Genomic DNA, 24914 nt, shown 5'->3' on the forward strand with positions numbered 1-24914 from the left:
GCGTCTCAGAGAGAAGGATGTGGCATACCCGGTTTTCGCGGCCAAGGTGCCAGAGGGCAAGGGCTTTGTGGATAACTACATCGGGGGTACGATCGTCTTGCGGTTTGATGACATCCACGCTATGTTGAACCTTCATCCGCTGCACTACACCTTCATTCGGCTATTTTCGCTGAGTATGGAGATGCGGATCATTCGCGACAAGACCCCGGACATCGTGATAGTCGACCCCTTCTACATGCGTGCCAAGATCTTGGGCAGCGCTGGGGACCAGCAAGTCGCGAGTTCTTACCTCGAAGGCGTCATTATGGCAAACCAAGATAAGGATAACTTCCTCGTGCCTTACTTTCCCGAGTAAGTCCTCCCCTCAACCGCCCCGTAACATATGAATTCTTAGATTTCGATCGTTTTTCTTTAACATTCCGTGTTTTCTGCAGTGACACACATTGCGCGCTCATCCTCCTAAGCCCCAAATATTCCATGGCCACGTATTTTGACCCGGACCGTCATTCGAACGTAGACTACACAAATGTCAGGAAGGTTCTTGATGATGTTCTCCCCGGCTACGCCAAATCTGATGGCACCTTCACCAGGCCTATTCGTAAGTACGGCAAGCACGTGTTCTCCCACAATACGACGTTCTACTGCGTCAAGTAGCCGCCTGGCAGTCAGAAGGGTGCCTACTACGCCATCCATCACATGCGGGTGATCGTACGGGACCATCATCAACTTCTGCTACCGAGTAAACTCAAAGATTGGGCCGCGAGCGTGTCGGCAATCCAGGACGCGGACATCAGACAAGAATTCTTTCGCATCCAGTCGGAGTTTGCGGAAATCATCCATCAAGATGTCCTTCGTACCTCGGGCCAGTTCTACCTCAGAAATCAACCGCCCAACAGTGACATCGACACAATGCTACAAATGCAGGCTGACAACGACCGTTATTTCATGACTCCCACGATAGACGGCGGCTTCATCCACGCTCCGGTCCCTTGAGTCGAGTCGAAAGCAGTGATGCTGTGTCTAGTTCTGAAACATCGATTGGCTCATGTTGTAATTAAACTTTAATGAACTTGTAGTATGTCTCTTTGGTTTCGAGAGTCGTTCAACTTAGATGTAATCGATGCTATTAATGTCTTGCTTTTCTCTTCCGATCGTTCTGTTGCATACTTATATATTGCTTATGTATTGTCTGTGAATTACTAACGTTTCGTTTGGCTAGTGCATAGCGATGCCGTTGTATGTCGTGTACAAGGGTAAGGTTCCCAGAGTCTACGACGACTGGGAGGAGTGTCGGAGACAGGTTCACCGATTCAGCGATAACAGTTACAAAGGGTACACCACTAGGGCCGAGGCCGAATCTAGATACGCCCGCTATCTAGCGGGAGAGGGGAGGGAGCGTTGGAGGAACCGGATGAAGACGAGTTTCATCGTGATGATGCTCATCGTGATGACCGCAGCTCTCTTCTATGTGATGGTAGTTTAGATGATCGAATTGACTTGTAATGTGAAGACAAACTCGCTACTCGCGGTCTCGAGACTTGTAATATAATGTTCTATCTTTGTTCGGTCTTTTCAATTCGGAGACTAATATGATGAATTGTATTCGGAGACTAATATGATGAATTGTATTCAGAGACTAATCTTCTATTGTATTCGATGAATCTGTTGTTGATGTGTGCTGTCTATATTTTGTCCAATTATACATTTTGTAACCTATGCAAAAAATAGAAAATTAAAAAAAACCTAATATTAATACTAATGGCGCATCACATCACAGTGCGCCATTAGTATGCCAAAGGATACTAATCGCGCATCATTAAACAGTGCGCCATTAGTATGCCGAAGTTACTAATGGCGCATCTTGTTGTTGTGTGCCATTAGTATGCCAAAGCACCTGGGTATACATGGCCCCCTGGGAGGCATACTAATGGGCACTCTTGTATATACTAATGGTGCATCTGAGGTCCTCCATTATTATACCAGATACTAATGGCGCACTAGTGCTGCGCCATTAGTAAAATATACTAATGGCGTGGCACTAATGGCGCACCACTAATGCGCCATTAATGGCCAAATTAGGTGCGCCATTAGTAGGCCTTTTCCTAGTAGTGATGAGTGGGAACCTACTATTAAAATTAAAATTAAAGATCATGAATGCTATGCTTTGTGTGATTTGGGTGCTAGTGTTTCCACGATTCCAAAGACTTTGTGTGATTTGCTAGGTTTCCGTGATTTTGATGATTGCTCTATAAACTTGCACCTGGCGGATTCCACTATTAAGAAACCTATGGGAAGAATTAATGATGTTCTTATTGTTGCAAATAGGAATTATGTGCCCGTAGATTTTATTGTTCTTGACATAGATTGCAATCCTTCATGTCCTATTATTCTTGGTAGACCTTTCCTTAGAACGATTGGTGCAATTATTGATATGAAGGAAGGGAATATTAGATTCCAATTTCCGTTAAGGAAAGGCATGGAACATTCCCTAGAAAGAAAATTAAATTACCTTATGAATCTATTATGAGAGCCACTTATGGATTGCCTACCAAAGATGGCAATACCTAGATTTATCCTTGCTTTTATGCCTAGCTAGGGGCGTTAAACGATAGCGCTTGCTGGGAGGCAACCCAATTTTATTTTTATTCCTTGATTTTTGCTCCTGTTTAGTAATAAATAATTTATCTAGCCTATATTTTGGTTGTGTTTTTTGTGTTTAATTAGTGTTTGTGCCAAGTAGAACCGTTGGGAAGACTTGGGGAAAGTCTTTTTAATCTTGCTGTAAAAAATAGAAACTTTAGCGTTCACGAGAATTGCTGCCATTTTTATTTGGAAAGTGCTTTTTAGTTAAAAAAATTGCATATGATTAATAGATAAATTTCTCACGTCCAGCAATTTATTTTAGAATTTTTGGGGTTCCAGATCTTGCGTTAGCTACAGATTACTACAGACTGTTCTGTTTTTGACAGATTCTGTTTTTCGTGTGTTGTTTGCTTATTTTGATGAATCCATGGCTAGTAAAATAGTTTATAAACCATATAGAAGTTGGAATACAGTAGGTTTAACACCAATATAAATAAATAATGAGTTCATTACAGTACCTTGAAGTGGTGTTTTGTTTTCTTTCGCTAACGGAGCTCATGAGATTTTCTACTTTAAGTTTTGTGTTGTGAAGTTTTCAAGTTTTGGGTAAAAGATTTGATGGATTATGGAACAAGGATTGGAAAGAGTCTAAGCTTTGGGGTGCCCATGGCACCCCAAGATAATATAAGGACACCTAAAATCCAAAGCTTGGGGATGCCCCGAAAGGCATCCCCTCTTTCGTCTACTTCCATCGGTAACTTTACTTGGAGCTATATTTTTATTTACCACATGATATGTGTTTTGCTTGGAGCGTCTTGTATTATTTGAGTCTTTATTTGTTAGTTTTCCACAATCATACTTTCTGTACACACCTTTTGAGAGAGACACACATGATTCGGAAATTGTTAGAATACTCTATGTGCTTCACTTATATCTTTTGAGTTATATAGTTTTTGCTCTAGTGCTTCACTTATATCTTTTAGAGCACGTCGGTCGATTTGTTTTATAGAAACTACTGTTCTCTCATGCTTCACTTAGATTATTTTGAGAGTCCTACAAAACAGCGTGGTAATTTTTTTTAATTATGTTAGGCATTCAAGATTAATAAAAAATTTCTTATGAGTGTCTTGAATACCATGAGAAGTTTGATACTTGATAATTGTTTTGAGATATGGAGATGGTAATATTAGAGTCATGCTAGTCGAGTAGTTGTGAATTTGAGAAATACTTGTGTTAAAGTTTGTGATTCCCATAGCATGCACGTATGGTGAACCGTTATGTGATGAAGTCGGAGCATGATTTATTTATTTACTGTTTTCCTTATGAGTGGTAGTCGGGGACGAGCGATTGTCTTTTCCTACCAATATATCCCCCTAGGAGCATGCACATAATACTTTTCTTTGATGACTTGTAGATTTTTGCAATAAGTATATGAGTTCTTTATGGCTAACGTTGAGTCCATGGATCATACACACTTTTCTTCCTTCCACTATTGCTAGCCTCTCTAATACCGCGCACCTTTCGCCGGTATCATACACCCACCATATACCTTCCTCAAAACAGCCACCATACCTACCTATCATGGCATTTCCATAGCCATTCTGACATATATTTCCATGCAAATTTCCACCATTCCATTTACTATGACACGCTCCATCATTGTCATATTGCTTTGCATGATCATGTAGTTGACATTGTATTTGTGGCAAAGCCACCATTCATAATTCTTTCATACATGTCACTCTTGATTCATTGCATATCCCGGTACACCGCCGGAGGCATTCACATAGAGTCATATTTTGTTCTAAGTATTGACTTGTAATTGTTGAGTTGTAAGTAAATAAAAGTATGATGATCATCATTTTTAGAGCATTGTCCCAAGTAAGGAAAGGATGATGGAGACTATGATTCCCCCACAAGTCGGGATGAGACTGCGGACGAGAAATAAAATTAAAAAAGGGGCCAAAGAAGCCCAAACAAAAAAAAGAGGCCAAAAAAGGCCCAAATAAAAAAATATGAGAGAAAAAGAGAGAAGAGACAATGCTACTATCCTTTTACCACACTTGTGCTTCAAAGTAGCACCATGATCTTCATAATAGAGAGTCTCCTATGTTATCACTTTCATATACTAGTGGGAATTTTTCATTATAGACCTTGGCTTGTATATTCCAATGATGGGCTTCCTCAAAATGCCCTAGGTCTTCGTGAGAAAGCGAGTTAGATGCACACCCACTTAGTTCCATTTGTTGAGCTTTCATATACTTATAGCTCTATTGCATCTGTTGCATGGCAATCCCTACTCACTCACATAGATATCTATTGATGGGCATCTCCATAGCCCGTTGATACGCCTAGTTGATGTGAGACTATCTTTCCCCTTTTTTGTCTCCTCCACAACCACCATTCTATTACACCTAAAGTGCTATGTCCATGGCTCACGCTCATGTATTGCATGAAGATTGAAAAAGTTTGAGAACACCAAAAGTATGAAACAATTGCTTGGCTTGTCATCGGGGTTGTGCATGATTTAAATACTTTGTCTGGTGAAGATAGAGCATAGCTAGACTATATGATTTTGTAGGGATAACTTTCTTTGGCCATGTTATTTTGAAGAGACATAATTGCTTAGTTAGTATGCTTGAAGTATTATTATTTCTATGTCAATATTGAACTTTTGTCTTGAATATTTCGGATATGTATATTCATACCGCAATTAAGAAGAATTACATTGAAATTATGCCAAGTAGAATTCCACATCAAAAATTCTGTTTTTATCATTTACCTACTCGAGGACGAGCAGGAATTAAGCTTGGGGATGCTTGATACGTCTCCAACGTATCTATAATTTTTGATTGTTCCATGCTATATTATATTCTGTTTTGGACATTATTGGGCTTTATTATACACTTTTATATTATTTTTGGGACTAACCTATTAACCGGAGGCCCAGCCCAGAATTGTTGTTTTTTGCTTGTTTTAAGGTTTCGCAGAAAAAGAATATCAAAAGGAGTCCAAACGGAATGAAACCTTCGGGAACGTGATCTTGGACCCTGCGTCAAGCAATCAACGAGGAAGGCACGAGGTAGGGGGAGCGCCTACCCCCCCCAGGCGCGCACTCCACCCTCGTGGGCCCCCTGTTGCTCCACTGACGTACTCCTTCCTCCTATATATATCTACGTACCCCCGAACTACCAGATATGGAGCCAAAACCCTAATTCCACCGCCGTAACTTTCTGTATCCACGAGATCCCATCTTGGGGCCTTTTCCGGAGCTCCGTCAGAGGGGACATCGATCACGGAGGGCTTCTACATCAACACCATAGGCCCTCCGATGAAGTGTGAGTAGTTTACTTCAGACCTATGGGTCCATAGTTATTAGCTAGATGGCTTCTTCTCTCTTTTTGGATCTCAATACAAAGTTCTCCCCCTCTCTTGTGGAGATCTATTCGATGTAATCTTCTTTTGCGATGTGTTTGTTGAGACCGATGAATTGTGGGTTTATGATCAAGTTTATCAATGAACAATATTTGAATCTTCTTTGAATTCTTTTATGTATGATTGGTTATATTTGCAAGTCTCTTCGAATTATCAGTTTGGTTTGGCCTACTAGATTGATCTTTCTTGGAATGGGAGAAGTGCTTAGCTTTGGGTTCAATCTTCCGGTGTCCTTTCCCAGTGACAGCAAGGCGCGTATTGTATTGTTGCCATCGAGGATAACAAGATGGGGTTTATATCATATTGCATGAGTTTATCCCTCTACATCATGTCATCTTGCTTAAAGCGTTACTCTGTTATCTTGAACTTAATACTCTAGATGCATGTTGGATAGCGGTCGATGTGTGGAGTAATAGTAGTAGATTCAGGCAGGAGTCGGTCTACTTGTCTCGGACGTGATGCCTATATACATGATCATACCTAGATATTCTCATAACTATGCTCAATTCTGTCAATTGCTCAACAATAATTTGTTTAGCCACCGTAAATACTTATGCTCTTGAGAGAAGCCAGTAGTGAGACCTATGGCCCCCGGGTCTATCTTCCATCATATTTATCTTCCAATACTTAGTTATTTCCTTTGCCATTTATTTTACTTGCATCTTTTATTTCTCTTTATCATAAAAATACCAAAAAAATATCCTATCATATCTATCAGATCTCACTCTCGTAAGTGACCGTGTAGGGATTGACAACCCCTTATCGCGTTGGTTGCAAGGATTTATTTGTTTGTGTAGGTGCGAGGGACTCGTGCGCGGCCTCCTACTGGATTGATACCTTGGTTCTCAAAAACTGAGGAAATACTTACGCTGCTCTGTTGCATCACCCTTTCCTCTTCAAGGGAAAACCAACGTAGTGCTCAAGAGGTAGCAGCGCTCCCGCTCATCGTGCAGACACTGTTTGTGCAGCAGATGCACACGCACATTGCCTTCACCGAGCCCTTGATTCAGTTCCGGTACATGCTCTCCGACTATCTGCTCTCAGGCATCACCTGCGCGTACACACCAAGCCCCAGGCGCCCCGTTCCCACAAGCCAGCCTCTGAGCACCACATGCCCGACACAGGCACTGTTGGACAGGAAGATCCGCACCCTGTACGACTGTATGTTGGACTACAAGATGGTGAGCTTCTGTAGCCAGGCGCTAGAGCAAGAGATGAAAAGATCATATCGCTGAAGTAAACACCCTACGGCGGCAAAACACCATGAAAGGAGGCTTGTGGCTGTTTGGATTTTGCCAGTGCCTACCCTGCCAACCATGGGCTCGCCAAAAATTGGTGGACATTTCAGCCACCCATGCCTGGTCAACGATTTAGTGCAAAACCGAACGGAGAGAACTGAGGAGCGGCAGGTGAACCAATTTATCGGCACCTATCCAAACAAACACTCATCGCCTGGTCAACACCTATTATTTGGTTGTGCACCTCCAAGAACCAATCCAAACAGACCCTCATGGGCTATTTGGATTCTGCCTATGCTTGCCCCACCAACCATGGGCATGCCAAAAAATTGGCGGGCATTTCAGCCACCCATGCCTCGCCAACGATTCGGCGTAAAATTGAATGCAGAAAGCTGAGGAGCGGCGGGCGAGCCAATTTATCGATGCCTATCCAAATAGACACCCATCGCCTAGACAACGCCGATTATTTGGCTGGGCACCTCTAGGAACCAATCCAAACAGACCCTTGGGTCGTAAGGACGGCAAATTACCCAGCTTCAATCGTAGTGAGCCCCGTTCGCAAGGATGGTCGAGGCGACATTGTAGGGATCTGGTGGTGAGCCCCGTGACTGGAAGCTGCATTGGCTCCATGCGTTAGAGCTCTTGTTTTCAGAAAATTCATGGAGGCATGTGACATGTGAAAGGATCGAGAAGAGGTATCTAGAGGGGGGTGAATAGACTTTTAACAAAGAAAAGTAGCAGTTTTTAATTTCTTCAAGTTAAGGTGGAGTTTTAGCACAAGTTTAAACATCCACAATACATTCAAGCAAGCATGGCAAGAGTATATGAGTATCGGAAAGTAAAGCAAGAAATTTGCAAAAAAACTAAAGGGATGGGATTGGAGTGTGCAAATGCAATTGGGGACACGGAGATTTATGGCGTGGTTCCGATAGGTGGTGCTATCGTACATCCACGTTGATGGAGACTTCAACCCACAAAGGGTAACAGTTGTGCGAGTCCACGGAGGGCTCCACCCACGAAGGATCCACAAAGAAGCAACCTTGTCTATCCCACCATGGCCATCGCTCACGAAGGACTTGCCTCACTAGGGTAGATCTTCACGAAGTAGGCGATCTCCTTGCCCATACAAACTCCTTGGTTCAACTCCACAATCTTGACGAAGGCTCCCAAGTGACACCTAACCAATCCAGGAGACACCACTCTCCAAAAGGTAATAAATGGTGTGTTGATGATGAACTCCTTGCTCTTGTGCTTCAAATGATAGTCTCCCCAACACTCAACTCTCTCTCACTGATTTGGATTTGGTGGAAAGATGATTTGAGTGGAAAGCAACTTGGGAAAGTCTAGAGATCAATATTCATGTGGTTGGAATGGAATATCTTGGTCTCAACACATCAGTAGGTGGTTCTCTCTCAGAAAAAGAATGCTGAAGTGTAGGCACGTTCTGATGGCTCTCCTTGCTAATGAGGGAAGTTGGAGGGGTATATATAGCCTCCACACAAAATCTAACTGTTACACACAATTTACCAAACTTGGTGGGACCGAATCAGAAAACTCGGTCAGACCGATTCAGTTCATAATGTGACCTTTAGGCATTTCGGTGGGACTGATATGATCAACTCGGTGGGACTGATGTGCTAGGGTTAGGGTAAAACCTCATCTCGGTTTGACCGATTACACAAACTCGGTGAGACCAATTTTGGTAATAAGCAAAACAGAGAATTGGTCAGGCAAACTCGGTGGGACCGGAATAATTGCAACAGGCAACAGAGAGTTTGCAAGCCCATCTCGGTGAGACCGAGATCCCATTGGTGAGGCTGAATTGATTAGGGTTTCTGGCAGTGGCTATGTCAAGTGAACTCGGTGGCGCCGGATGGATCAAATCGGTAGGGCTGAGTTTGACTTTTGGTTTGGGACATATGTGGATATGAGAAAGTGGTTGAGGGCTTTGGAGCATATCACTAAGAACTTTGAGCAAGCAAGCCATTAAGCAACACCTCATCCCCTTTTATAGTATTGGCTTTCCTAAGGACTCAATGTGATCTTGGATCACTAAACTGAAAATGTAGAGCCTTGAGCTTTTGAGCTTGAGCCAATTCTTTGTCCTTAGCATCTTGAAGAGGTTACACATCCTCTTGTCCACGCCACTCCATCTGTTGAACTTATCTGAAATATACTAGATAAAAACATTAGTCCAACAAGAGATATGTTGACATTAATTACCAAAGCCACTCAGGGAGCACTTGTGCTTTCAATCTCCCCTTTTTGGTAATTGATGACAGCATACATCAAAGCTTTAGATAAAGATATAAGGAATAGTAGGTAAAGCTTTGGAAAGACATGTAACATGCATAGGCTCCCCCTACACGTATGCAATCATGTAAATGCAGAGTATAAGAGCATGTGAGGGCCAGTTCTTTTGGGATATTCTACCAGAATCGCCCCCCTCCCTAGCTTCTCCTAGAATGACCACTCCATATGTTTTTTACAATCCTAGCTAATTAAACCTTAACTAGATAGGATTGTAAAAAATATGGAGTGGCGATTCTGGGAGAAGCTGGGGAGGGGGCGATTCTGGGAGAATCGCCGAAAAGAACTGGCCCTGAATGCATAATCATGATAAAGCAAGCAATGAGTTACATGTATCTTGGCTATATGCATCAGAGCAAATGATGTGGATATAGGAATTGTACCTTCATGTTCATGAGTCCTTCTTTCAAACAATATGTACATTAGCAAGAGATCATCATGCACATGGGTGAGATGCATATACTTACCTTGTGGTCTTAAGCTGGCTTAGGAAGAGATGAACCTGAGTAAACAAGGTTAGATAACGCAGATGTATCTACTAAACATAGCAAACAGCAAACCACAAGAGTACCAAGACTGGATGACATGTAGGGAATGAGCACTAGGTACTCCTATTGGATATAGACATGTCCCCAAGGATAAATATATGCAATGAATTCAAGATTTCCTTCCCTTAGATGTCTTTCTCCCCCTGAATCTTATATTTGATAATGAGAGAATATAGGGAACAGAAAATCAGAGCAAAACAGATCAGAGCACAGAAACATAAGACAACTAACATGTCTTTCCCCTCTTAAACACATGTGACTTCTCTCCTCTTGAATACCAAGCATCTCGGGTCTCTCTCCATTTGATGCGATTAAGCATTCTCCCTCTTTGAAGTACTCTCCCCCTTTTTAAGTGAGTAAGCTTTGATGTGGTCTCTCTCTCCCCCTTTGACATCAATTTCCAAGAAGGGATCTTCTAGATTATGAGTCAAAATAGGTTTGGTCCTTGAGTCACAGAGCAAAGGAGCATTTAGAGTGTGATGCTGGTAGAGGACAACAATCATTGAGTGGAGCTGGAACAAAAAGTGCAGGAACAAGTGGCAATTGTCTTCTCTGTAGTGAAATCGGTGACACCGAGTTGTATTTTTCGGTTGCACCGAAATGGTTCGGTTTGACCGAGAGTGACAGACCAGTGTGACCGATTTCAACACAGAGGAAGGGCAATTTTTTACCTCAGCTCACTTAGGCAAATAAGATCTCACAAAGATTTGCAAGGAATTAACTGAAAGATTTGCAATGAATTTGATGAAGGGAAATAGAACAAAACAAAGAAAAAGAAAAGAAATCTAGATGAAGTTTTTTTCTAAGAGAAGGGAAACAAACATGCAAGAGACAAATGCAAGAATACAGAGAAATGCTAGAGAACTTCATCTAGAATTGGTCGGCGACAAAGTCACCTATGTTAGAGTATATTGACTGAGGAGTCAAGTGAGAACACTTGATTGTAGGTCATACTCATTGTTTAAGCTCAAAATGGAGTTACCATTTTTCGTTTAAGCATTTGATGTATTCGCATCTTGTTGAGTTGCTTTGACCCATGACTTGGGGTAAAGCTTCTCTAAGATGGAATAACATACCTTGGGTGCTGGTGTTGAACTTGATCATGTAGTTGAACTTGTGTGGGATGCTCAAGATTGATGTAGCTCATCAAAGATTTGGAGCACCACGTGTAGTTTGAATTCATCTATGTCACACCCTAGCTAGTTCATGCATTAGAGTGTTGCATTTTTTCAATGAACCTGAAATGCCCTTCTAAAAAGCCCACCCTTTTTGTTTTGGGTTAAAACCTTTGACAAAAATGGTGCACATTTTTCTAGGACATCTTAAGGTCATTGGATTAATTCATATAGTATTTGCATTTGGGCATTTAAATGCTATAAAATATTTTAAATGCTCAAATAATCATAAACTAAAATGTTTACTGTTGGATATATTCTAAGCAATAGCCACGACTAGTTTTATGATTTTTGGAAATGCCCTGGCATTTTTAATAAAGCCCTGAAGTTACAGAAATAATAGAAAATAAATAAAAACAGAAAAAGAGAGGGATAGGAACTAACCTGGTGCAGCCCACCTGGCAGCCCACTGGCCGGCCCAGCACTGTGCTGGCCCGTGCCAGTCATCGCCTACCTCTGCCAGTAGGCAGAGGAGGGACACGGCGTACGCGCCCGAGCTCGCCACGCCACCTCCCTGCTCGCCTGCTTCACCTGGTCACCGCCTCGACGCCGCGCACGTCTCCTCGGTGCCGCCCCGGACTGCCCGACACCTCACACTCCCCCTGCTCTCTCCCTTGCTCCCTCGACACCATGGCTGACGCAGCCGCGCCCGCGCCGTCGTGAAAACCGCAGCCACCGCCGTCCACTCGTCGCCTCGCCGTGCCAACAAGCTCCGCCATCGTCCACTGCTTCGCCTCGACCCTCCCCGAGCGCTCGCTCGCCCCGGAGACGCTGCACCGAGCTCTTCTCGATTCGCCCTCGCCGGAGATCACCCTCGCCGCCTCGCTCAGCTCCGACCTTCCCCGAGCCCACTTTGACGGTCGTTGCAACCGCCGTGAGCCACTGAACCTGCTCCCCCTCACCGTTTTTCCCCTTGTGCCCATAGCGACCGCACAATGCTCACCCGCATGTGCCGCCGCCTGTTCTCGCCGTCGACGAGTCTCCGGCCTTCTAATGGTCCGGCTGTCGTGCCCAACTTCCTCCCCGCGCCGCGTAGAGCATGTACGTGCCCCGCATGAGCCACCACGGCCGTTACAACAACGACCCCGACCTCACCCGAGCCCCGGCGACCGCCAAGGTCGACGCCGATGACGACTCCGGCCACCCCAGGCCCAACCACCTACACCACTCGACGCAGACGAGTGCCCGCGTCACGTAGATGCCCTCCGCCGGCCAAATGGTCACCGGAGGAGGAAACCTGCACCCCTCCGCCGTCCCTGGCCTTGCCGGCGACGAGCCCTGTGTCAACTCCGGCGAGTTTGACCCGGGTTGACCCCAGTTTGACCCCCCCCCCTGAGTCAATGACATGTGGGGCCGGCTCCTAACTAAAATAGTTTAATTTTTAGTTAGTGCTAATCACACTGTTAGGGGTTAATGACCTCGCTAACTAACTCCGTCTCACTGACATGTGGGCCCAGGGCCTAACTAACCTAGTTTAGTGCTAACGAAACACTAACTAACTCTGTTAGTTAGATGTTACACTAACAGATGGGGCCCACCGGTCAGGTTTGACCTGGGCTGGCGCCTTTGACCCGCTGACGTCACACTGACGCCAGGCTGACGCAGTAAATCCTTTTCTGGATTTATTCTTATATAGGACATTCCAGAAAATAACCAAAACTTCTAAAAATCATAGAAAATAATCTATAACTCAGATTGAAAAGATTTATATATGAAATTTGATCAGAAAAATTCAATCTTTCCATCTGTAATGGTTTCATGCATGACAAAACACTTTAACCTTGCTGTTTAGGTGAAACAAGATAATACACTTATAATGCTTAAGAACATAAGCTCCCATTTGAATCCTTGATTCAAATGGACCCATTTCAACTTGTTTCACATTGCATTAGGTAGGACACCTCATATTTCCATGTCATAGCATGCATCATATTGTGCATATTGCCATGTGATGATTGTGCTTTGTGTTGTCTTTCGTGGTAGGTTCTGCCTCCAAGGATATTTCCGAGTATCCAGCTGAAGGGCAGTACCCTACTACCACTCCATCGGGCAAGGAGTCCCATTGATCATATCGATACAATCCCATGTTCTCGCTTCTGCCCTCATTTACTGTGTTAAGACAACAACGTTTCAAACTGCTGTGTGCTGCGGTAGTTGAACCCTTATCCTCTGCATGACCTGTCATTGCCACAGTAACTAGATGAAACCACTAGCATGTGTAGGAGTTGACTGAGCCATGTATGTGCTTCCTACCTTGCTATGCCTGCTATGCTTAGAGTTGTGTCAGGTCTGGTTCATCTGGGTGATGGGCTAGAGTGAAATGCTTATGTCAGTAATGTGAGGGATGTGTTGAACATGATTCGGTGAAGGTATCGATGAGAGGCCATGTAGGAGTACATGGTGGGTTGTTTCATTGAGGTCGTCCCTAAGAACTGAGATCTGTATGTGTGATTTAAGAATCAGTTACTACCATGCATTGGGATCCTTAATTGACCCTCTCGGCTACTTAATCACCCTAGTACTCTGTCCAGGAGTTGCAACTAGTTTCTGGTGTTTGTAGGTTATGTGTTGCCGGCCGTGCGTAGCGCTAACCCTAGGGGTGGGCTATGATGCGGTAGATACACCATGGCACGGTGTACCGAGTCACCCGTTTGGTGTCTCGGGAACCCTATTCACATCGTTCGGGGCCGTATGTGGAAACCTCGGCCAGACTCCCTGCGGATGGAACCTGGATAGGCGATAAACCTGGACTAGAGACTTGAGTGTTTAGGTAGGTCGTGGCCGACACCCTTGTTGGGTTTCTGCTTGAAGGTTGCCGAGTACATGTCGTGTAAACGACGGTAAGTGGTGAGAGCATGTGTGAAGAAGGACACCCCAGTAGGGTTAACATCATCTATTCGAATAGCCGCGTCCGTGGTAAAGGACTACTTGGTTGCCTATACAGTTCATAGACAAGTTAATGGTTACTACTAAAAGACTCAAGATAAGTGTGAGTACCGAGGATGGCCCTCTCGTAGGATGACGAGGGAGGATCCCCAGTGGAGTATTGTGTTGGTGATTAGTGGACTCGTGTGCGAAAACTATTTTACAGTGGTGTCTCGTAGGATAGCTTAGCCAAGAGTCAAAGCTGGCTTGCTGCATTAACTCCACCAAATTCTTGAGAATGTGCATGTATAGTAGGATCTGTTGTAAGACTTGCTGAGTACCTTTGTACTCATGTTGCTTCAATTACTGTTTTCAGACGACAATACCGCCCCTCTGATGGGTTTTATGTAGACCTCGACGTCGATGAGTAACTTGCCAGCCAGGTGGTGATTCTGGCCATGGAGGGGCCTATGTACATAGTCAGGCTTCGACAAGCCTTCTTTCTTTCTAGTGTCTGTACTCAGACTATTTGCTTCCGCATGTGCTTGTATGCTTGAATGCTTGTATGACTTGAGTGTCGGGTCATGTGACCCCTACCTGTATGAACATGTTATGTATGGCTCTCCGGAGCCTTTAAATAAAGTACTTGAGTTGTAGAGTTTTGTTGTGATGCCATGTTGTATTTGCACATATCGAGCATATTGTGTGTATGATTGAAATGCTTGGTATGTGTGGGATCCGACAATCTAGTTGTTTATCCTTGGCAGCCTCTCTTATGGGGAAATGTAGTCCAGTGCTCCTTGAGCCATAGTAGTCCGCTACAGCCCGGTTCACCGGAGTCCTGCTAGCCCAGCACTACTGCTTAGAACACTTGACTGGGCGGCATGTGTTTCACTTTGTTCCTATGTCTGTCCCTTCGAGGAAATGTCACGCGGTGACATCCGGAGTCCTACGTAGCCTGCTACAGCCCGGGTTCCCCGGAGTCCTGTTAGCCCAGTGCTATAGCCCGGATTCACACGCTGATGACCGACATGCTCGATGTGATTCATGTATGCTTGTCCCCATAGGTCTGTGCCGCTTTGGGTTCACGACTAGCCATGTCGGCCCGGGTTCTCTGTCATATGGATGCTAGCGACACTATCATATACGTGAACCAAAAGGCGCAAATGGTCCCGGGCCATGGTAAGGCGACACCCGTGGGGATACCGTGCGTGAGGCCGCAAAGTGATATGCGGTGTTACCGGCTAGATGGATGTGACTTGGAATCGGGGTCCTCACAATCTATCTACATTGGTTAGCCTTGCAAGGAAGGGCACTTGTGTATCCAAATTGACAATCATGAATTTGATACCAAATGAAATTTGATATATAGAAATGGTCAAAGGATATGTTGAAAGGCTTCATGCTTCCTTGTCTTCAACCACCATATTGTAGAGACTTGGTGATGTAGAGATTTCTCAAGATGTGAGTGATTTGCAATCTCATAGATTTTGATTCATCCAAGTACCTACAAGGGTTAGATAGCATGCAAGGGTGCAAATATATCCAAGACATATGATCATCATCATAAGAGAAACATCAAGGATTAGTCAAAGGCTCATGCCTTGCATGTATCCAAATGGAGTTTCTACTCCAAATTTGAAGCATCAATGATGTTCAATTCACCTCTCAAATGGAAAAATACTTTCTCATCAAGCGGCTTGGTGAACATATCCGCCATTTGCTTATCGATACGAACATGCTTAAGATCAATGTCCCCTTTGGCAACATGATCTCGAATGAAATGATGACGAACTTCAATATGCTTGGTTCGAGCATGTTGCACGAGATTATGAGCAATCTTAATAGCACTTTCATTGTCACAAAGCAATGGAACATTTTTCACATAGATCCCATAATCTTTAAGAGTTTGGGTCATCCAAAGTAATTGAGCACAACATGAACCGGCGGCAATGTATTCCGCTTCGGCGGTGGATAAGGATATCGAGTTTTGTTTCTTGGAGGACCAAGATACAAGATATCTACCAAGAAATTGACAAGTACCCGAAGTGGACTTTCTATCAACCTTGTCACCGGCATAGTCCGAGTCGGAATAGCCAACAAGATCAAAAGAAGACCTCTTAGGATACCAAATGCCAAAAATTGGTGTATGAATTAGGTATCTCACTATCCTTTTCACAGCCTTAAGATGACATTCTTTGGGGCCGCTTGATATTGTGCACACATGCACACACTTAGCATAATATCGAGACGGGAGGCACATAGATATAACAATAAACCAATCATAGAGCAATAAACCTTTTGGTCGACCGGTTTGCCATCCTTGGTCAAGTCAAGATGTCCACTAGTAGGCATGGGAGTTTTCATACCTTTGCTTTCTTGCATGTTGAACTTCTTGAATAAGTCCTTGGTATACTTTGTTTGGGAAACAAAGGTGCCTTCCTTAGTTTGCTTGATTTGCAAACCAAGGAAGAATTTGAGTTCACTCATCATAGACATCTCAAACTTCTCTGACATTAGCTTTCCAAACTTTTCACTAAAATGAGGGTTAGTTGAACCAAATATGATATCATCAACATAAATTTGGCACACAAATAATTCACCATTAACCCTTTTAGTAAAAAGAGTAGAATCAATCTTTCCAATCTCAAAGCCTTTTTCAATAAGGAACTTGGTCAAGCATTTGTACCATGCACTAGGAGCTTGTTTAAGACCATAAAGAGCTTTGTGATGTTTGTAAACATGATCGGGTTTCTTAGGATTAACAAAGCTGGGAGGTTGTTTAACATAAACTTCCTCCTCAATTTCACCATTTAGGAAAGCACTTTTAATGTCCATTTGATACAAGGTGATATCATGGTGATTAGCATAGGCAAGTCAGATGCGGATGGACTCAAGTCTAGCAACGGGGGCATATGTCTCACCGTAGTCCATACCTTCGACTTGAGTGTAGCCTTGGGTGACGAGACATGCTTTGTTGCGGATGACTTAACCATCTTCGTCTTGCTTGTTGTGAAACACCCATTTGGTACAGATGATGTTGTAGTTGTTGTTGGGCTTCTCGACCAATGTCCACACTTGATTTCTCTCAAAGTTGTGTAGCTCTTCGTGCATGGCATTTATCCAATCCGAATCTTCCAATGCTTCTTCAACCTTCATAGGTTCAATGCTAGAGATTAATGAATAATGTTCACAAAAATTAGCCAAACGAGTTTTAGAGCGAGTGATTCTCCCGGTTTGAATATCGTTGAAGATTTGTTCAATGGGATGGTCTCGTGAAACTCTTGCTCAAACTTGTGGGAGCTTTTGTTTGGGTCGGGGTGGAGCATCTTCTTCTTCATCTCATTCTTCTTCTTGGCCTTATTCATTGTTGGCAGTGTCGTTCTCTTGTCTAGGTGGAGAAGGAGGTTGATGAGGTTCATCTTGGTGTACCTCCTCGTTTTCTTCATCTTGGCGTGTCCCACTTGTGGATTCTTCCATGTCAACTCTTGGTTCACCTTATCGTGAGGTAGAAGCTTCCACTTGGACGGACGAGGTACTCTCCTTCACCTCCGTTGGACGAATCTTGCCAATAGACAAGTCTTGGATTGCTTCCGAAGGGTATTTGTCTCCTACATCAATTGGCAATTGCTCTACTTGCGAGCCATTAGATTCATCAAACTTCACATCTACCGTCTCTTCAACCTTTCGAGTGAAATTGTTGTAGACACGGTAAGTGTGACAGTTTGAGCCATAACCGAGTAGGAAACCCCTCATGAGATTTAGGAGCAAATTTAGAACGATGATGCTTATCAAGAATGTAACACTTTGATCCAAACACTCGAAAGTATCCAACTTGGGGTTTGTTACCGGTGAGGAGCTCGTATGTCGTCTTGCCGAGTAGCTTGTGAAGATACAAGTGATTTGTTGCATGACAAGCCGTCTCAATCGCTTCCGCCCAAAAATGTTTTGGTGTCTTGTATTTATCAAGCACCGTTCTCGCCATCTCAATAAGAGTTTGGTTCTTCCTCTCAACAACTCCATTTTGTTGAGGCGTGTACATAGCCGAGAACTCGTGTGAAATCCCTTCTTTGTCAAGAAAGGTATCCACATTTGCATTCTTGAACTCCGTTTCGTTGTCGCTGCGAACCTTCTTGATCTTCACTTCAAATTGATTCTAGGCCTTCCTAGCGAAGTTCTTGAAGATCTTTTGGACCTGCGATTTATCATCAAGAAAGAACACCCATGTAAATCTTGAAAAATCATCAACTATAGCTAGACCAAATGAGTTTCCACCGAGACTTTTGTAGGCATTGGGACCAAAGAGATCCATGTGAAGTAGCTCAAGCGGTCTTCTCGTGGTCATGATGTTCTTCACGCGGTGGCTTCCTCCAACTTGTTTTCCTTCTTGACAAGCACTACAAAGTCTATCCTTGTCAAATATAACATCTTTTACTCCAAGGATATGATCGCCTTTAATAAGCTTATCAAGATTTCGCATGCCCACATGACCTAACCTTCTATGCCACAACCAGCCTTTAGAGGATTTAGCAATTAAGCACGTTCTAGGTTGAGCCTTTTTAGTGAAATCAACAATATATAGATCACCTCTACATATACCAGTAAAGACCATTTTATGATTATCTCTATGAAACACTTGGCAATCTACTTCAGTAAATATGACATTGAAACCAAAGTCAGCAAGTCTGGATATGAAAAGTAAATTGTGGCCAAGAGATTCAACGAGCATAACATTTTCTATGGAGCTATCATGTGAGATGGCCACCTTACCAAGGCCAACCACCTTACCCTTTGAGTTATCACCAAAAGTGGCGTACTTCTGAGGGCCGTCGTTTTCAGCAAGCTCACGAAACATATCCTTGTCTCCAGTCATATGATCGGTACATCCACTATCAAGGACCCATTCCTTTCCTCCAGCCATGTAGCCGCGAAGATTTGCCATAAGACCAAAGTGTCTCATAGACTCATCAAGATCAAAGTCACTATCATCATCCTCATCATAGTATCAATGTTCATCATTATCTAGTAATTGATCATTTCCTAGAGAAGCTGATTCATTAGAAGTATGACCGTAACAATGTTCATCTCTATGGATTCTAATGATCTTGGAAATGATATTGCTAATGATTCTGAAGGAAATATGCCCTAGAGGCAATAATAAAGTTGTTATTTATATTTCCTTATATCATGATAAATGTTAATTATTCATGCTAGAATTGTATTAACCGGAAACTTAGTACATGTGCGAACACATAGACAAACAGAGTGTCCCTAGTATGTCACTACTTGACTAGCTCGTCAAAGATGGTTATGTTTCCTAGCCATGGACATGTGTTGTTATTTGATGAACGGGATCACATCATTAGAGAATGATGTGATGGACAAGACCCATCTGTTAGCTTAGCATAATGATCGTTCAGTTTTATTGCTACTGTTTTCTTCATGACTTATACATCTTCCTCTGACTATGAAATTATGCAACTCCCGAATACCGGAGGAACACCTTGTGTGCTATCAAACTTCACAAGGTAACTAGGTGATTATAAAGATACTCTACATGTGTCTCCAATGGTGTTTGTTGAGTTGGCATAGATCGAGATTAGGATTTGTCACTCCGTCTATCGGAAAGGTATCTCTGAGCCCTCTCGGTAAGGCACATCACTATAAGCTTTGCAAGCAATGCGACTAATGAGTTAGTTGCGGGATGATGCATTACGGAACGAGTAAAGAGACTTGTCGGTAACGAGATTGAACTAGGTATTGAGATACCGACGATCGAATCTCGGGAAAGTAACATACCGATGACAAAGGGAACAACGTATGTTGTTATGCGGTTTGACCGATAAAGATCTTTGTAGAATATGTAGGAGCCAATATGAGCATCCAGGTTCCGCTATTGGTTATCGACCAGAGATGAGTCTCAGTCATGTCTACATAGTTCTCGAACACGTAGGGTCTGCACGCTTAACGTTCTGTGACGATTTGTATTATGAGTTATGTGATTTGATGACCGAAGTTTGTTCGGAGCCCGGATGAGATCGGGGACATGACGAGGAGTCTCGAAATGGCCGAGATGTAAAGATCGATATATTGGAAAGCTATATTCGGACATCGGAAAGGTTCTGAGTGATTCGGGTATTTTTCGGAGTACCGGAGAGTTACGGGAATTCGTATTGGGCCTTAATGGGCCATACGTGGAGAGAAAGGCCTCAAGGGTGGCCGTGCCCCTTCCCCATGGACTCATCCGAATTGGACTAGGGAAAGGAGGCGCCCCCTTCCTTCCTTCTCCTTCTCCCTTCCCTTTTTCCTATTCCATGTGGGAGGTGGAATCCTACTAGGACTAGGGAGTCCTAGTAGGACTCCACACTTTGGGCGCGCCCTATGAGGGCCGGCCTCCTCCTCCCTCCATCCTTTATATACGTGGCCAGGGGCACCCCATAGACACACAAGTTTATCATTGATCTCTTAGCCTTGTGCGATGCCCCCCTCCACCATAATCCACCTCGGTCATATCGTAGCGGTGCTTAGGCGAAGCCCTGTTCCGGTAGCATCATCATCACCATCATCACGCTATCGTGCTGATGAAGTTGTCCCTCGACACTTTGCTGGATCGTGAGTTTGTGGGACGTCACCGAGCCAAACGTGTGCAGATCACGGAGGTGTCGTACTTTTGGTACTAGGATCGGTCGATCGTGAAGACGTACGACTACATCAACTGCATTGTCATAACGCTTACGGTCTACGAGGGTATGTGGACAACACTCTCCCCTCTCGTTGCTATGCATCACCATGATCTTGCGTGTGCGTAGGAAATTTTTTGAAATTACTGTGTTCCCCAACAGTGGCATCTGAGCCAGGTCGATGCGTAGATGTTATATGCACGAGTAGAACACAAAGGAGTAGTGGGCGTGGGTATATAGATATTGCTTGCCGTCACTAGTTGATTCTTGATTCGGTGGTATTGTTGGATGAAGCATCCCAGACCGACATTACATGTACGCTTACGCGAGACTGGTTCTACCGACGTGCTTCACATATAGGTGGCTGGTGGGTGTCAGTTTCACCAACTTTAGTTGAATCGGATTCAATGAACAGGGTTCTTTATGAAGATCAAAAAGCAATCACTATACCGCGTTGTGGTTTTTGATGCGTAGGTAAGAACGGTTCTTGCTCAGCCCGTAGCAGCCACGTAAAACTTGCAACAACAAAGTAGAGGACATCTAACTTGTTTTTGCATGGCTTGTTGTGATGTGATATAGTCAAGACGTGATGAGATATAAGTTGTTGTATAAGATGATCATGTTTTGTTGAAGTTATCGACAACTGGCAGAAGCCTTATGGTTGTCTCTTTATTGCATAAGAAGCAAGCGCCAAATAAATGCTTTACTTTATCACTATGCGATAGCAATAGTTGAAAGAGCAATAGTTGGCGAGATGACCATGTGACGACACGTTGATAGAGATCAAGATGATGGAGATCATGGTGTCATGTCGGTGACGATAGAGATCATGACGGTACTTTGGAGATGGAGATCAAAGGCGCAAGATGATCATGGCCATATCATGTCACATATTTTAATTGCATGGGATGTTTATCCTTTATGCATCTTATTTTGCTTAGTTCGGCGGTAGCATTATAAGATGATCTCTCACTAAATTTAAAGGTATAAGTGTTCTCCCTGAGTATGCACCGTTGCACAGTTCGTCGTGCTGAGGCACCGCGTGATGATCGGGTGCGATAAGCTCTACATTCACATACAACGGGTGCAAGCCAGTTTTTCACCTGCGGAATACTCAGGTTAAACTTGACAAGCCTAGCATATGAAGATATGGCCTCAGAACACTGGAGACCGAAAGGTCAAGCGTGAATCATATAGTAGATATGATCAACATAGTGATGTTCACCATTCAAAACTACTCCATCTCACGTGATGATCGGACATGGTTTAGTTGATATGGATCATGTGATCACTTAGATGATTAGAGGGATGTCTATCGGAGTTCTTAAGTAATATGATTAATTGAACTTTAATTTATGATGAACTTAGTACTGATAGTATTTGCATAACTATGTTGTAGATCAATAGCTCGCGATGTAGCTCCCCGTTTATTTTGATATGTTCCTAGAGAAAAACTATGTTGAAAGATGATAGTAGCAATGATGCGGACTAGGTCCGTGATATGAGGATTATCCTCATGCTGCACAGAAGAATTGTGTCCTTGATGCACCGCTAGGTGACAGAACTATTGCAGGAGCAGATGCAGGTGTTATGAACATTTAGCAAGCTCGATATGATGACTACTTGATAGTTTAGTGCACCATGCTTTACGACTTAGAACCGGGACTTCAAAAAATGTTTTGACCGCGTGGAGCATATAAGATGTTCCAAGAGTTGGGTATTTCATACTCATGCCCGTGTTGAGAGGTATGAGACCTCTGACAGTACTTTGCCTACAAGATGGAGGAGAATAGCTCAACCAGTGAGCATGTGCTCAGATTGTCTGGGTACTACAATTGCTTGAATCAAGTGGGAGTTAATCTTCCAGATAAGATAGACAAAGTTCTCTAGTCACTATCACCAAGTTACTAGAACTTCGTGATGAACTATAATATGCAAGGGATGATGAAAGTAATTCCCGAGCTCTTCGCAACGCTAAAATCGGCGAAGGTAGAAATCAAGAAAGAGCATCAAGTGTTGATGGTTGACAAGACCACTAGTTTCAAGAAAATGGCAAAGGGATAGAAAGGGAGCTTCAATAAGAATGACAAGCAAGTTGTCACTCCCGTGAAGAGGCCCAAAGCTAGGCCTAAGCCTAAAACTGAGTGCTTCTACTTCGAAAGGAATGGTCACTGGAAGCGGAACTACCCCAAATACTTGGCGGATAAGAAGGATGGCAAAGTGAATAAAGGTATATTTGATATACAAATTATTGATGTTTACTTTACTAGTGTTCATAGTAACCCCTATGTATTTGATATCGATTTAGTTGCTAAGATTAGTAACTCGAAACTGGAGTTACAAAATGAACAGAGACTAGTTGAGGGCAAAGTGACGATGTGTGTTGGAAGAGATTCCAAGGTTGATAAGATCACCATCGCATACTCCCTCTACCTTTGGGATTAGTGTTGAACCTGAATAAATGTTATTTGGTGTTTGCATTGAGCATAATATGATTGGATCATGTTTATTGTAATACGGTTATTCATTTAAGTCAAATAATAAGTGTTGTTACGTTTAAATGAACAAAACCTTCGATAGTCATACACTTAAAATAAATGGTTTATTGTATCTCGATCATAGCGATACACATATTCATAATATTGAAGCCAAAAGATGCAAAGTTAATAATGATAGTGCAACTTATTTGTGGCACTGCCGTTTAGGTCATATTGGTGTAAAGCGCATGAAGAAACTCCATGCTGATGGGCTTTTGGAATCACTTGATTATGAATCACTTGATACTTGCGAACCATGCCTCATGGGCAAGATAACTAAGACTCCATTCTCCGGAACAATGGAGCGAGCAACTGACTTATTGGAAATAATACATGGTGATGTATGCGATCCGATGAGTGTTGAGGCTCGCGGCGGGTATCGTTATTTTCTGACCTTCACAGATGATTGAGAAGATATGGGTATATCTACTTGATGAAACATAAGTCTTAAACATTTGAAAAGTTCAAAGAATTTCAGAGTGAAGTGGAAAATCATCATAAAAAGAAAGTAAAGTTTCTACGATCTGATCGCAGTAACCAAATATTTGAGTTATGAGTTTGGTCTTCATTTGAAACAATGTGGAATAGTTTCGCAACTCACACCACCTGGAACACCACAACATAATGGTGTGCCCGAACCTCATAACCATATTTTATTAGATATGGTACGATCTATGATGCCTCTTAACGATTTACCACTATCGTTTTGGGGTTATGTATTAGAGACAGCTGCATTCACGTTAAAAAAGGGCACCATCTAAATCCGTTGAGACGACACCGTATGAACAAGGGTTTGGCAAGAAACCCAAGTTGTCGTTTCTTAAAGTTTGGGGTTGTGATGCTTATGTGAAAAAGTTTCAACCTGATAAGCTCAAACCCAAATCGGAGAAGTGCGTCTTCATAGGATACCCAAAATGAACTTGTTGGGTACACCTTCTATCACAGATCCAAAAGGCAAGATCTTTGTTGCTAAGAGTGGATCCTTTCTAGAGAAGAAGTTTCTCTCGAAAGAAGTGAGTGGGAGGAAAGTAGAACTTGATGAGGTAATTGTACCTTCTCCCGAATTGGAAAGTAGTTCATCACAGAAATTAGTTCTAGTGATTCCTACGCCAATTAGTGAGGAAGCTAATGATAATGATCATGAAACTTCAGATCAAGTTACTACCGAACCTCGTAGGTCAACCAGAGTATGGTCCGCACCAGAATGGTACGGTAATCCTTTCTGGAAGTCATGTTACTAGACCATGATGAACCTATGAACTATGAGGAAGCGATTATGAGCCCAGATTCCGTGAAATGGCTTAAGGCCATGAAATCTGAGATGTGATCCATGTATGAGAACAAAGTATGGACTTTCATTGACTTGCCCGATGATCGGTGAGCCATTAGAATAAATTGATTTTCAAGAGGAAGACAGATGCTGATAGTAGTGTCACTATCTACAAAGCTCGAGTTGTCGCAAAAAGGTTTTCGACAAGTTCAAAGTGTTGACTACGATGAGATTTTCTCACTCGTATCGATGCTTAAAAGTCTGTCTGAATCA

The sequence above is a fragment of the Triticum urartu genome, chromosome 7A (assembly GCF_056163025.1).
Source record: "Triticum urartu cultivar PI428250 chromosome 7A, HENAU_Tu73, whole genome shotgun sequence".
Classification (NCBI taxonomy): Eukaryota; Viridiplantae; Streptophyta; class Magnoliopsida; order Poales; family Poaceae; genus Triticum; species Triticum urartu.